Source organism: Protomyctophum parallelum, assembly GCF_964188405.1.
Source record: "Protomyctophum parallelum genome assembly, chromosome: 22".
Taxonomy (NCBI): Eukaryota; Metazoa; Chordata; class Actinopteri; order Myctophiformes; family Myctophidae; genus Protomyctophum; species Protomyctophum parallelum.
In genome coordinates this window covers 31,612,110-31,627,235 of record NC_139714.1, presented here as the reverse complement: position 1 = coordinate 31,627,235, position 15,126 = coordinate 31,612,110, and the positions used below count along the sequence as shown (strand labels likewise).

At 42.4% G+C, this 15,126-nt stretch overlaps 1 protein-coding gene across 1 annotated transcript in view; it reads right to left on the bottom strand.

Moving 5' to 3' along the window:
- Nucleotides 1-15,126, bottom strand: part of LOC310853124 (protein kinase C-binding protein NELL2-like) — a gene marked incomplete at its 3' end in the record, with an annotated part of 135,135 nt that overhangs the window by 3,349 nt on the left and 116,660 nt on the right. The gene's annotated exons all lie outside the window — the stretch shown is intronic.

Here is a 15,126-nt window from a genome sequence, read left to right as displayed (position 1 = left end):
GTTTCCACTGGACACACACTGGTCTGATGAACCCATTCTGACCTGAGATCAGATTCTAAAAATGTCAGTCGTTCTTCGATTTTTCAAAAAATAGCAGACCTACAAGCTCGTATCGCGCCACTCGGTGGCGCGATATGAGCTTGTAGATCTGCTATTTTTAAATAGCTAAAGCACGACATGATGCTGACACCAAAATGGGTGCCCGTTCAGAATGGGTTAAGATCAAACTGGGATTTTCTTTTAATTAAAATTTCTGTTTGATACTACAGAGTCCAGAGCCAGATCACCACTGACAGACAGCATGTCATTTTGGAACCAGCTCCAACTAATGAGCAATAAACTATACTCTCAATAGCGAGAATGATTAGACAAATTGGCAAAGGTTTTTTGGGGGAAAAAATGGGTCTTAATAGAAACAATTTTTTGCCACCGCCTATTTTGTTCTGAAATGAAACCACTGGCTTCAGCTGGGCAGAAAGATTTTGGACAAAAGGCAGATAGAAGACAGGGTTAAAGGACAACTTTAGTTTTTTTCAACCAAGGTTCATGTTTTACATTATTAGAGAAAGTAAAAGATGAGTGTACATTTTTTTTTCATTTGCTGCTTTCTTTTGTTTTAGGGATTTCAGCTCTTTTTGACAGGGGGCGGGGGCATTCGAGCATGGGGCTAAATATCTATTTTTTTTTACCAATTTTTATGGCGATTTATTTTTGTATTATTTACTATAGTCCTAATAAACCCCAGGAAATTACATCTGGCCACAGCAGATCACAGGATCTACTGAATGTGAAGGTAGCCTATACTGGGGGAAGGCTTATACTGTGTGTATAGGCTCAATATGTCAATTTGTCACCTTCAATAGATCCTGTGATCTTTTGTGGTCAGATGTAATTTCTTGGGGTTTATTGGACTATAGTAAATAATAAATAAAAAAATCGCCATAATATTTTGTAAAAAAAATACATATTTAGCCCCATGCTCGAATGCCCCCGCCCCCTGTCAAAAACTGCTAATCGCAAAAACAAAAGAAAGCAGCAAATGAAAGAAAATTAACACTCACCTTTTAGTTTCTCTAATAACAACCTACAGTAAAACATGAACCTTGGTTGAAAAAAACTAAAGTTGTCCTTTAAGCAATGGTTTATTACTACTACTGTATACATCTCCTCCAAAGTGAGTGACAGCCACGTTCTACTGTACTCTGCCACCACAATGTGGAATGCCCTGACACCATTATCCCGTAACAAATATGTATCACTGGCTTCTTTCAAAACAGGGCCTGACAGTCCATCAAGATCACTTAGGAGATAGTGGTTATTTGGTTCCATTTGTACACGCTCTGAGTTAAATTAAATTAACTTTGATTTTACAATATATTTTTGGGGTCTCAGAGATAGAAATGCCATTAAATGGGGGGTCCGTAGACTAATGCAGGTCAAACTGGGGGGTCCTTGAAATCAAATGGGTTGAGAATCACTACTAGAGCCATAAAGAAATCTTCTCTTATGGGGGTTCGATCTTGGCGTATATTTTCAAATGATGGGGATCTGCGAGCTATCAGCTATCAACGCGTATTGGCGGGGGTCCTTGCCATGAAAAAGTTTGGGAACCACTGACTTAGGAGACCATAAAAAGGAGCTGACCTTCACTGCCAACATCTTTTTCTCTTTTGTACATAATATTTTTTTTATATTTGTTGATGGTATTTTTGTGGTATTGTTATGCTATGTTGATGAATCGAATACATAAATGGTAAATGGTGCATTTATATAGCGCCTTTATCCAAGGCGCTTTACAGAGATTGTGCATTACATTCACCCATTCATACACCGATGGCAGCGGAAACCATGCAAGGCACCAACTAGCACATCGGGAGCAATTAGGGGTTCAGTGTCTTGCTCAAGGACACTTCGACAGTAACTCTGGGGGAGCTCGGGTTCGAACTGGCAACCTTACGGTTACCATCCAGGCACTCTACCCCTGAGCCACCGCCGCCCTATCCACATAGGATAGGACCACAATGGAAACAAGTCCCCAGGACATTTTGGTGCTATCATTTTAGCCTAAATGTCTGACTGTACCTCGTTTACATTTCTGACTAATAAAGTAGGCTATTAAAAAAGCCCAGTGCAACGGGCTGTTCATTCCAAGCTGCTCTTCATACAAGCGTCATAAAACTGCAGATGCAAAACGACATCCTACATCACTACGAGTGGACTTTACGAGGCGTGATGCGAGAGCCTTGTTATCCAGCCGAGGCTGTGTGTAATTGGCCACGCTCGGCTGCCTCTCGCGCCTCTCGTTAGTGGGAACATTAAGACAAACTGCAGCCCCATGGATTACCCAATTCATACTGTTAACGTCGTCGCCATCGGGCGGAAACATTGTATCTCCGTATTTCAACGTTTTACAGTACAGTATGTGTTTCCTTAACCCATTCTGAACGGGCACCTATTATGGTGTTAGCATCATGTTATGCTTTAGCTATTGAAAAATAGCAGATCTACAAGCTCATAGCGCGCCACCGAGTGGCGCGATACGAGCTTGTAGGTCTGCCATTTTTGAAAAATCGAAGAACGACTGACATTTTTAGAATCTGATCTCAGGTCAGAATGGGTTCATCAGGACCAGTGTGTGTCCGGCGGAAACCTCGTATGAATCTGATCTCAGGTCAGAATGGGTTAATTCCCCACCCGTAAATCAGCGTCCCTATACTTCGTTGTGTTGCGTAAAAAGTATAGCCAAACATAGCCGATCTACAAGCTCACAACGCCCTGTGAGCTGGTACTCAGCTATTCCTTTCTTTCTTGTATCTATCTATCTACACTACAGTATGTGAAAAAGGTTACGTCTGTCTGTGTGGACTTAAAGGTATATTCAGTGATTTCACTCAAAAAACCGTAGGTTTCGTTTTTGGCTGCAGGGACCTAAGCCTTTCATCCAATCAGGATAGAGAGCCAAAAACGAAACCTAAGGTTTTTTGACCCCCCCAGGGGTTAACTGGGGACAGGGGAGGAACTCCTTATATGGCCAGCACACTCTATAGTAGAGAGGATTATCACAACAAAACAAAAAAATAAGTGATATTTGAATTAAGTGAAATCACTGAATACACCTTTAACCCATTCTGAACGGGCACCCATTTTGGTGTTGGCATCATGTCATGCTTTATCTATTGAAAAATAGCAGATCTACAAGCTCATATCGCGCCACCGAGTGGCGCGATACGAGCTTGTAGGTCTGCTATTTTTGAAAAATCCAAGAGCGACTGACATTTCTAGAATCTGATCTCAGGTCAGAATGGGTTAATCAGACCAGTGTGTGTCCAGTGGAAACCTCGTATGAATCTGATCTCATGTCAGAATGGGTTAATAAATATTTAACCGCAACTAAATGAAATAGCTTAATTGTGACTAAATAATAACTACATTGCATCGACTGGAAGTACCCAGGGTATTCTTTTTTTAACTGTATTTGACATACAAGGTTTCCATCGAGGACAGCGAGGACATTATTCCTACCCTGACATTCATTTACAGTACGGATATTACAACTCAATATCCTGGAGAGCTGTTTGGATGTGACTGATGATGGGGGGGGGGGGGGGGCTCTTGTTGTTATGAACCTACTGTAGAGCAATAATGAAGAAATGATTAGCGGTGCAATGTGTGTACTTTGTGATAGGCATCTGGTTACATACAGTATAATTAGGTGGCACTGACATTTAAGCCATTCTGACCTGAGATCAGATTATATAAACGTCTTCTAAATCCTGACAGTTTTCTGATAAAGCTATGTTTCTATATCAGTCGTTCTTCGATTTTTCAAAAATAGCAGACCTACAAGCCACTCGGTGGCGCGATATGAGCTTGTAGATCTGCTATTTTTCAATAGCTAAAGCATAACATAATGCTAACACCAAAAGGGGTTCCCGCGCAAAATGGGTTAAGCGTGCACGCGCGGCACGTGTGTGTGTGTGTGTGCCCTGAATATTGAGCAGTATTACCCAAGGGTAATATCACTCTCTCTCTCTCACTCACTCACTCACTCACTCACTCACTCACACACACACACACACACACACACACACACACACACACACACACACACACACACACACACACACACACACACACACACACACACACACACACACACACACACACACACACACACACACACACACACACACACACACACACACACACACACACACACACACACACACACACACACACACACACACACACACACACACACAGAGTGACACCTGTCATGGTTAATGTTTCATTGAATTAGTGTATGACCCCCCCCCAGCATATAATCAATAATTCTTGTTATACCATAGAATCTATAGTAGCATCTTAACAGTAGGGTCAACATTCGAGAGGTTCCATTTGTCACTCACTCACTCATACAGGTACAAGCAGTGAGCATTAGCCACTTGACTTAAGCCACATTTTCCACTCCAGCAATTCAAAAAATAGCCGACCTACAAGCTCTCAAACAATGGATAATGGTTATTAACCCATTCTGACCGGGTACCCATTTTGATGTTTAGCATCATGTTATGCTTTAGCTATTTAAAAATAGCAGATCTACAAGCTCATATCGCGCCACCGAGTGGCGCGATACGAGCTTGTAGGTCTGCTATTTTTGAAAAAAATTTAAGAACGACTGACATTTTTAGAATCTGATCTCAGGTCAGAATGGGTTAATCAGACCCAGTGTGTGTCCAGTGGAAACCTCGTATGAATCTGATCTCAGGTCAGTAGTGTTGTTGTCCTTGATCAGGGCTCTGACAGCTTCAGGGAAAAGACTCTTCCCGAGCCTCGAGCTCCGCTCTTTGAGACGCCTTTAGTTTACAATGCAGCAAATATACTCCCTGGCAGTATACTGTACACACAAAAAGAAAAAAAACCCAAAAAATGAATTATGTAAGACCCGAGGACCTGGTTCTATAAAACTTCTGAAAAACCTATTTTTCTATGTCAGTGATTCTCAAAGGACCCCTGATGTGTATTTGAGACCGCAGACCCCCATCTCTAAATATTTTGTTCCAGGGATCACCAGAAGCAAAGATTTGAGTTAAAAGTGTTCGCTGTGAAAGAATATATATTCAAATATTTGCATGGAGTCATGATGGAACAAACTCATAAATGGCTGTCTGTCTCCCATTACTCCATGAATCATGGTTAGTATAAGAACCAGCATGCATAACACTCTGGAGGTAGTGTTGTTATAAGTGGTTCCCAAACGTTTTAGGTCGAGACGCAAAAGAGAAATACTCTTAGATCGTCTGTTTTCACTCATTCTTAACCCTATAATTGTCCTTTATTTCTTCATGAAATCACTGATGAAAAATCATTTGTTTTTTATTTATTCATTTAGTATGTTTTTTTTTTTGGAGGGAATGTTTTTTGAAAATGTTTTGAAATAAGGATAATTAAAAACAAAATGTACAAATGTATTATTTATTATTATTATTAAAGACCTATAGTCTTGCAACGCTGGCCACTAGCCGAGTGGTGAAGACTGTACCAAACATCTCATAATTGACTCAGAGCTGTCCTCCACACAGACAGAGTGGAGAGGTGAAGAACAATTACTCAAGGAAAGATGGCAGAAAGTGGCCAGAGGTCATTAACATGCATGAGTTGTTCCCTGAAATAGGTGCTATTATCTCTGGGTGAGGGATTTTGGGACGCTGGGTTGTTATGGAGGAGGAGAGATTGAAAAAGAAAAAATAATAACTAACAATCCAATTTCATCGTTATTATGGCAGATTTCTGAGAATGAATGCAAAAATAAACAAAGCAAAACAATGGAGGCACATGAACGCTTTAGTTTACACAATGAAATTCAGTGTTCATTTAAAGGTATATTCAGTGATTTCACTTAATTAAAATATCACTTATTTTTTTGTTTTGTTGTGATAATCCTCCCTACTATAGAGTGTGCTGGCCATATAAGGAGTTCCTCCCTGTCCCCAGTTAACCCCTGGGGGTCAAAAAACCTTAGGTTTCGTTTTTGGCTCTGTATCCTGATTGGATGAAAGGCTTAGGTCCCAGCCAAAAACGAGACCTAAGGTTTTTTGAGTGAAATCACTGAATATACCTTTAACCCAACGCAATGTGAACTTGAAGATCTGTTCTTTTCAGCAAGCTACACCTAACCAATGTTGCAATGCATGACAAATCAAAAACTGTATCTGTGTTATAACAGTGATATCTTGACTTTTTGCCCTACGCACTGTAACTTAATTAGTGAATACAATTATATTTTGTCCAATCTGCAACTGATTGATTGATTGATCGAATAGTTTATGAGACAGAAACGTACATAACAGTACAGTCAAACATGTATTATTTATTTAGTCTAGGGCTAGCACCAAAGAAAGTCCCTGCGGTTTCGTTTCCATTTAGGCCCCAACTATGGCAGAGTATGTTAATACGATGGGGTGGTTGTATTCGGTCTCCCTGCTCTTCTATTGAGACATTTAGATCCTGTGTTTTGATCCTGTGTCTGGTTTGACACAGAGGGTGAAAATAAAATGTCTCCCCTGAGCAAGCAGGCATGGTTTAGGTGTCCCCGGCCCTGACGTAGCCTCGGTCCCAGCCTTACTCATATTATGCAAAGAGAACAGCCTTCTGTGGTCACAACCTACGGCTGAGAATACTCGTCTCATTCACGGACAACGTAAACAGATTTGTAAAGCGTCAACGCCATTTCCTTGAGCGGTGCTTCCGCCGATACACTCTACTGTACGTACAGTGTAGTTCTTGTCCAGCGTGCCCCCGACTTCACTCCAGCTATCCCCTGAAAACAGTGGTTCCCTGCAAGTGGGGTCCTTGAGGGAGTTCCAGGGGTCCCCCCAGCTGTGTGGAACCAAAATGGACCCTTATGGGTCGGGGTCAATTTGGTCTCCATTTGCATTTGTATACACTCTCAAGAGTTAAAATTAACATTGATTTCACAATATAAATTGGGGTTTCAGAGATAGAAATGCCATTAAATGGGGGGTCCGTAGACTAATGCATGTCAAACAAACGAAATGGTTTGAGAATCACTGCTAGAGCCGTAAAAAAATCTTCTCTTTTGGGGGTCCCTGGCATATCTCTTCAAATGGGGGTCTGCAGGCTATAGTGTCAATTTGGGGGTCCTTGACATGAAAAAGTCTGGGAGCCACACTGTCCTAAAACATACACTTGCAGCTATATATATAGAGAATATGCCTCCTCAACACCTTCATCATGAATGTGACAATATCCCTCCAGCACATGTATGGTTCACTCAGCTCGGTACTGTGGCTGCTTTGGAGAGGTTATCCTTTAAGATGAATAATCAGTTGGATAAATATGATCTGAAGTGGGACGTGTTCCTCAGTCATGTTGCAGGTCCCTTGGTGTGATCCATGGTCAGGCAATGCCCTCTTGATTGTTTATTGTATTACTACACATTATGATACGGTTGATGATGCTGCGTTTGGTCGTGAAAATAATGTAAACTATTTTCACATTTTAATTTGATTTTTCCATTTTTTTTCCATTTTTTTATTTGTTTATCTTATCTATCTTAATTGTCCTCCATGAATACGTACTCTGCTGTTGTTGCTTGTGTTTGTATTGTAGGTCTTATGTTTTATGTGTTTGTAAAAAATCTAAAATAAAGTACTGATCTTAACCCATTCTGACCGGGCACCCATTTTGGTGTCGGCATCATGTTATGCTTTAGCTATTTAAAAATAGCAGATCTACAAGCTCGTATCGCGCCACCGAGTGGCGCGATACGAGCTTGTAGGTCTGCTATTTTTGAAAAATCGAAGAGCGACTGACATTTTTAGAATGTGATCTCTGTGGTCAGAATGGGTTCATCAGACCAGTGTGTGTCCGGCGGAAACCTCGTATGAATCTGATCTCAGGTCAGAATCATAGACTGTAAAAAAATATGGACAAAGCGTTCCCCGGGTCTAACATGAACGTAAAATGAAGCCTGTAATAATATGCTAATTCCTGATGTAAGTCGCCATCTTTGGTACCAGCTGGCCATTGGCTGGCTCCGTTTTGTATACCAGCTGGTCATTGGCTGCCCAGACAACGAGGCGGGACTTCCCCCCTTCTTCTCCGTTGGTTTTTATTTTGACTCGAGTGGGAGGGGAATCCCGATCATAGACTGTAATGGTAGCCACGCCCCTCAGAACATACGCGATGGTTTTTTTTCTTTATGGTCATTTTTTTAATTAATGGGACCATAATTTTCCAAAAAGAATATTATGACATTAGAAATGAGACTTTAAACTAGTGACTGGAAGAAGAAAGTATTCATGACCATGTTTATTAAGGTAATACAGTCTAGGTGAAGTTGGGCCAAAATACATGGGCCTCTATGGAGCTATGGGGCTTTTTGGGTCCGGTCCAGCGCCACAACAGGCCATTATATGAACTACCGATTTCAAATGAGGCTTCACGAAATATCTGGCTGACTGCCCCCCTGGTCAGAATGGGATAAATATGAATGTGAAAATATCCCTCCCCGCGAGCCGCACATAATCAGCCCCTCCATGAGGATCCTCAATAGACTGCCTCGTACAAAGGGGGAAAGCGGTCCCTTTGGGGATTTCAAGGCATGAAAGCAAAAGGCCCTTATCGACACAGTCGGAGAGAAATGAAAGACGTCAAATTAACATTTTCTTTGCGTCGCGCAAAGACAGAGAGAGAGAAGGCCGGCTTCTTTTCATCTAAAAACTCGTACGGCGTGTGTGATAATATGAGCACGATGGATACGGACCAAAGAAACAGCAATTCTCCAAAACAAACCGTAGCCACTGTGGACATCTAATATGACACAGGTCCCTTTTAACCTGCCTATACACGGCCATCTGGCAGACCAATGGATGTGTTGCTACCTTGGTGTCATTTGGAGCAGGGAGTGAAGGTGTTGGAAGAGATCCAGCATACAAAGAGACGCAGCTTTTTGTTCTTTATGAACGAGAAAACGGAAATAGTTCCAAAATATGGATAAAAGTAAGGATGTGAAACTAAGGAGAGTGTTAGAGTGGTATGGTTTCATTTTTCATCTTGGCATATTATATTTGGTGTGTTGAAATTATAAGATATTCTATTATAGATATTGTTACTGTGTCATATGTGGTGAAATAGTGAGCCTATAATAGTTCAGTCTATTAACTACATTATATAATTTTATATGTGGGGTCAAAGTATTCTTGATGAAGTCCTCCGGTCAAAGACAGTGGTGGAGTGAGCTTGTGTGTGTCTGTGTGTGTGTGTGTGTGTGTGTGTGTGTGTGTTCACTTCAGAGTCTCAGTCTCAGTGATAGGAAATAAAGGTGGGGGGAGAGAGAGTTGGCTCAATTTTTTTTACACAGAAGACCTTCAGCCAATTCAGCCGATTCTAAAAAACGCCTTCTAAAGCCTGACCTAAGTTTTCTGAAAAAACTTCAAATATTTATATAGCAGCATCATCAATTCTTTGAAATTTTTTGAATACTGTACAGAACCCAAAAATGGGTTCCCGGCCTGAGGGGGTAAAACACCAAAAGGGGTTCCTGCCCAGAATGGGTTAATTTCCCCATAGAGGTGACACACACACACACGCACACACGCACACACGCACGCACGCACGCACGCACGCACGCACGTACTTCTTGCCTTGTCTTTCAAACAACTTCTAACACACGCGCGCCCGCATGTGCGTGCAGGGTAGAGATGTCAGTGCACAAGTCTTCTAAACATTGCTGTTGCAGAGCAAAGCAAACGTGTCAATCGCACACACACACACACACACACACACACACACACACGAGAGATGGAGTAAAATGGAGCAAGACAGGCAGAACGAGAGAGAGGGAGAGAAAGAGGGATAGAGAGAGAGAGAGGGAGAGACAGAGAGAGAGAGAGAGACAGAGAGAGAGAGAGAGAGAGAGAGAGAGAAAGAGAGTCAGGGACAGAGAAATGGGGGCCATATTAAGCACATATTAATTACCGTCAGGTCTTATTACCTAACTTAAGACGTGGAGGCGTGGCCAATGCCATGTTGCTATTATGGGTGCGGTAATCTGTGTACACTGTTCCAAGGCATTACGCGGTGAAGCGCAAGACGCAGTGTTAGATTGTCTGTGCGTTAACCCATTCTGACCGGGCACCCATTTTGGTGTCAGCATCATGTTATGCTTTAGCTATTTAAAAATAGCAGATCTACAAGCTCATATCGCGCCACCGAGTGGCGCGATACGAGCTTGTAGGTCTACTATTTTTTTTTAAATCGAAGAACGACTGACATTTTTAGAATCTGATCTCAGGTCAGAATGGGTTAATCAGACCCAGTGTTTGTCCGGCGGAAACCTCGTATGAATCTGATCTCAGGTCAGCAGTGAGCCCAAAAGAGAAAGAAACCTCACATTGAAGGGAGAGATGTCCAAGTGCAGGCATGTCCGTCATAATCACTGTAGACTCTGTCTCTCTGTTATGTGACTATTGTTTCACATCTAAGCTAAATAGGGAAACCGCTGTAAAAAAACCTTTATTTCATTTTATGCCATTAGTGAAGGAATAATGAATGAAAGAGTCTGACTTGCCTCTATGGCCAACGTTTGCTGATGTTGTTGAGATATTGTTTGATAGAGCGAGGAATTTGAATTATAAACATTGTTTGAGAATTGACCGAGCGTAGTTAAATGCAGAGTGCTCTGTGGGGGGGTGCACACCGGCATGCCGAGGCCTGCTATTCCGGCGCACCGCCATTCCCGACGCACGCGGAAGCCACTCAGTCAGAATTGCGTCGGAATGCCACTCTGGTAGGGCTGTCCCCGACTAAGGATTTGTATAGTCGACTGATAGATGAATACATTTGCTGTTAGTCGACTAATAGTCGACTGAGCCCCAACAAATTGTATATAAAAATACAATATTTACAAAAATATACAAAAATATATTATATATATATATATATTATTCCACTAGGTCTGTGGGGGACATAAACACATTTGAACATTCTGACTGTTCAAATCTTTTTTTTGAACAACTGAGAGGCTTGTCATTAGCCAGATTGAGCACAGCAGGTGAGATTGAGATTCTGGAGTCTATCAGGCCAGCGCACTGTGCGATTCAAGTCACAGGCAGTGGCACATTGCCACACAGGCAGACACACTCCACATGCACATTGGAGATTTGAACAGTCAGAATGTTCAAATGTGTTTATGTCCCCCACAGACCTAGTGGAATAATACAATATTTTTGTATATTTTTGTAAATATTGTATTTTTATATAAAAAAAATTGGGGCAAAAAAAGATTTTTTTTCTTTTTTTTTTTTTTAATGAACATCGACTAAGAGGTGGTCAGTCGACTGAGACCCGTTCCGATCGATTAGTCGACTATTCGACTAATCGAGGTCAGCCCTACACTCTGGTCCCCACTCTGTGCGTCCGGCGCCGACCCAGACATTTGCCTTTCGCTTGATATCGTTTGATAGAGGGACAACAAAATCACGATTGATACTATATGCGACTTGCAAAAATAATGATTTTGTGTAAGATGATGGCGTTATTATGACTTAATTATCGCATAAGACATGGGAATAAGACGTGCTGCTTAATAGGGCCTGGAGACAGAAATAGAGTGAGGGCGGATAATTAACCCATTCTGACCGGGCACCCATTTTGGTGTTGGCATCATGTTATGCTTTAGCTATTTAAAAATAGCAGATCTACAAGCTCATATCGCGCCACCGAGTGGCGCGATACGAGCTTGTAGGTCTGCTATTTTTGAAAAGAATCGAAAAACGACTGACATTTTTAGAATCTGATCTCAGGTCAGAATGGGTTAATCAGACCAGTGTGTGTCCAGTGGAAACCTCGTATGAATCTGATCTCAGGTCAGAATGGGTTAAGAAAGAGAATGAGACAAAGGCATACTGTAGGTACAGTATAGCCTGCTGACTCCTCCAACAGCTCCAGAGGATGTGCTCTCACAGGACAACAGGAAAAGAGTTGGGCCCTCATTTATCAATCGATCGTAAAATCTGCCACAGATTCGAGTGCAGGTTTCGTAGTACACCCACGTCGCCACGGCATTTATAAAGTGATCGCAAACAGCTGATCCTTCCTTAATTTTGTTCTCACGTTAATACATGTCACGGCTGAATTTGATCTGGCACGCCCTAAGAAATCAAGCCTCGCCCTCGTTTTTGCGACATGAACAACGGCAATACGTTTCCTGAAACCATGGTTACATGAAAAAATAGGTTTCTCCCGTGCCTTGCTGCCCGCCTCACCCCCCTCTCTCATACACACGCACAGCACTCACACGCAACTTGCAAGCCCAACTAACTGGTGTGTTGTTAAACAAATAAAGAACGAACACTTGCATGAATTAAATAAAGCGTGCGTGCGGGGGGTGAGGCACGCAGCAAGGGAAGCGAAGCGAGAGGAGAAACAGACAACTAAATAAAGTTGTAGGCCTACCCTGTGACAGGGTATGCCTACAACTTTATTTAATTCATGCAGGGTCCCTGTCTGTTTCCCTCTCACCTCGCTTGCCTTGCTGTCATGCACGCACGCACCTACATGACACATTAAATAAAGCTGTCTGTTTCTCCTCTCGCTTTGCTTCCCTTGCTGCCCGCCTCACCCCCCGCACGCACGCACGCACATATCGCTATTTGCAACTTTCACTGTGTGTTGTTAGTTGTATATTAAATTATTAAAGTATTTTTAATTTAATATACAACAAGATATATTAGTGAACGAAAACCTGAACCTGTGAACCATAATTAAATAACAAATAGGCACCCACACGCTGCTGTTTTGCAGGTGCTCCTCCTGTCCTGTCCTGTCTGTCTGTCTGTCTGTCTGTCTGTCTGTCTGTCTGTCTGTCTGTCTGTCTGTCTGTCTGTCTGTCTCTCTCTATCACAGTGGTCCGTCCGTGACCAACTGACCATGCACGTTCCGACGTTCGACAGTCTATTTAGATTGCCTTGCAGTCGTTAGTCACTGCAGTGGCCGGGCTGTCAACTGTGATTATATGAATGTGCAGCCAAAACCATAGCCTCATGTGGCTGGTGCATGGGCTGGCTGGGTAATATACCTATATCTCCGATGCAGTTCCCACTTGCGCTGGGAGCCTGGCACGGTACATTTGGCATTCGAGCGACGCGTCAGGTTTATTATATTGCACATACCGTAAGAAAGACATCGGCCTTCATGCTGTAGATTAGGCTACAGTAGGCTATACCTACACGTTGGGACTCTCCGCAGCTGAGCTGCAGCACTGCTGCACTATAGCCTACTCTCCAACGTCCCGTCATGGAATTATTTCAGCACAGACAGCCCAAATCCTCGCATGTATGCGCTCATGCAAAACACTGTTTAAATGGCTTAAGCATCTCTTGCAACATTGTTTTTAATTGCGCGATTTTATCTCCTACCAATTTCATATGACACATGTATTCCTTAACATTTTTATTTATTTATTTTTTACATGTAGCCCATATACATTATACATACCTTTTATATAAACATTTTAGGAGTGAATACATATGTTTAGATGCCTGTGACAGCCTCTCAGCAGTTCAGACAAGGCTGCTCCGCTGAAAAACAGCGTACGGCAGCTGCAGAGTAGACGGAAATGTGAAATGCCGAAAATGTCGGTAATTTCGGCGTGCGCCCATATTTTGGCGTACGCACGGTTGATAAATGAGGGCCTTGGTGTGCTGGGCAACTTCCACATGTGAGTGTGAGTGTGAGTGTGAGTGTGAGTGTGTGTGTGTGTGTGTGTGTGTGTGTGTGTGTGTGTGTGTGTGTGTGTGTGCGTGTGTGTGTGTGTGTGTGTGTGTGTGTGTGTGTGTGTGTGTGTGTGTGTGTGTGTCTTGCGTTTTATTATTTTTAATAATAATAAAAATAATAATTCTGTTCTTTCTATGTGTATTTAGCCATTATGAACATTAGGTGCCGACTGGCGTTTCACTTGTGAAGAGTTCTCAAATTCTGCCCAAAACCGGCCCGGCCCGACCCGACCCGACGTTTTAGGGCCGTATTTCTTGTCACAGGGTTTATATGCATGAGGAGACAGAAGACCCTTGGCAAAGAGAGGAGAGATAAAATGGGTTTGGGGAGACAGAAGACCCTTATTGGCAAAGAGAGGAGAGATAAAATGGGTTTTACGATCCACACTTTCATGATTCCTGTAATTTGTTGTTTTTTTTAGCGTTGCAAAGCACTGAATAAAACTTCTAACGTTTTAGAAATGTACTAAAAAATCACACACGTGTGAACTGAGTGGTGCAATTCCCCCCCCCCCCCCCCTCTCTCTCTCTCTCTCTCTCTCTCACTCTCTCTCATTAGAGTCACTACCCCTCTCACTGTTTCTGGCGCCCCCTACTGCTATTATTAAGTCACATACTCATGCTCACACAGACAGACACACACACAAACAAACAAACAAGTACAAGGACATTGCAAGCTGGTTGTAGGAGTGGTTTGCACCACTCAAAAATACCATTTATTACTAATTTGATGTCTATTTATTAATCATAAGCTAACTTTAGCCAGTGGATAAAGTAGTGGTTGCTGACATGCAGTTCTTCTACACTTTGGTGCATCGGGGAAGTTCTCCGGAGCTCCTGGCTGTGACAGTCAGCTATAGGGGGAGCCGCCACCTGCCTCTGAAAAGAACCCTATACTCACATGCAGGCGCCGTTTAAAGGCGTAGTGAAACGGAAATGGTGAACAACATGAAAATTGTGTTTCAACATGAAACACCGGTCTGAAGTTTCTGAACCAATCAGAGCGTCGCATCCCTTCAGGCGATGGGACGGTAGCTAGGGACGGTAGCTATGCTACCGTAGGCGCAACAGCGTGGTGTTGTTTGTTTATAAATCATATGGTCGGCCAGCACAACCAGTTTACTGTTATGTGGCTTATTTCTTCCATATAATGTTTTCAGATACATATTCTAGCGTGATGATTAAGTTGAAAGCGAGTAATACACTGTCTGGATGTTATCTTGAATGGAAATAAAAACGGAGTATTCTGTAATCAGTAGCAGCTGTGATGGACGGAGGCGCAAATATGGGAAATTAAACGGGTGAGCTTTTATCGATGTGTATCTCT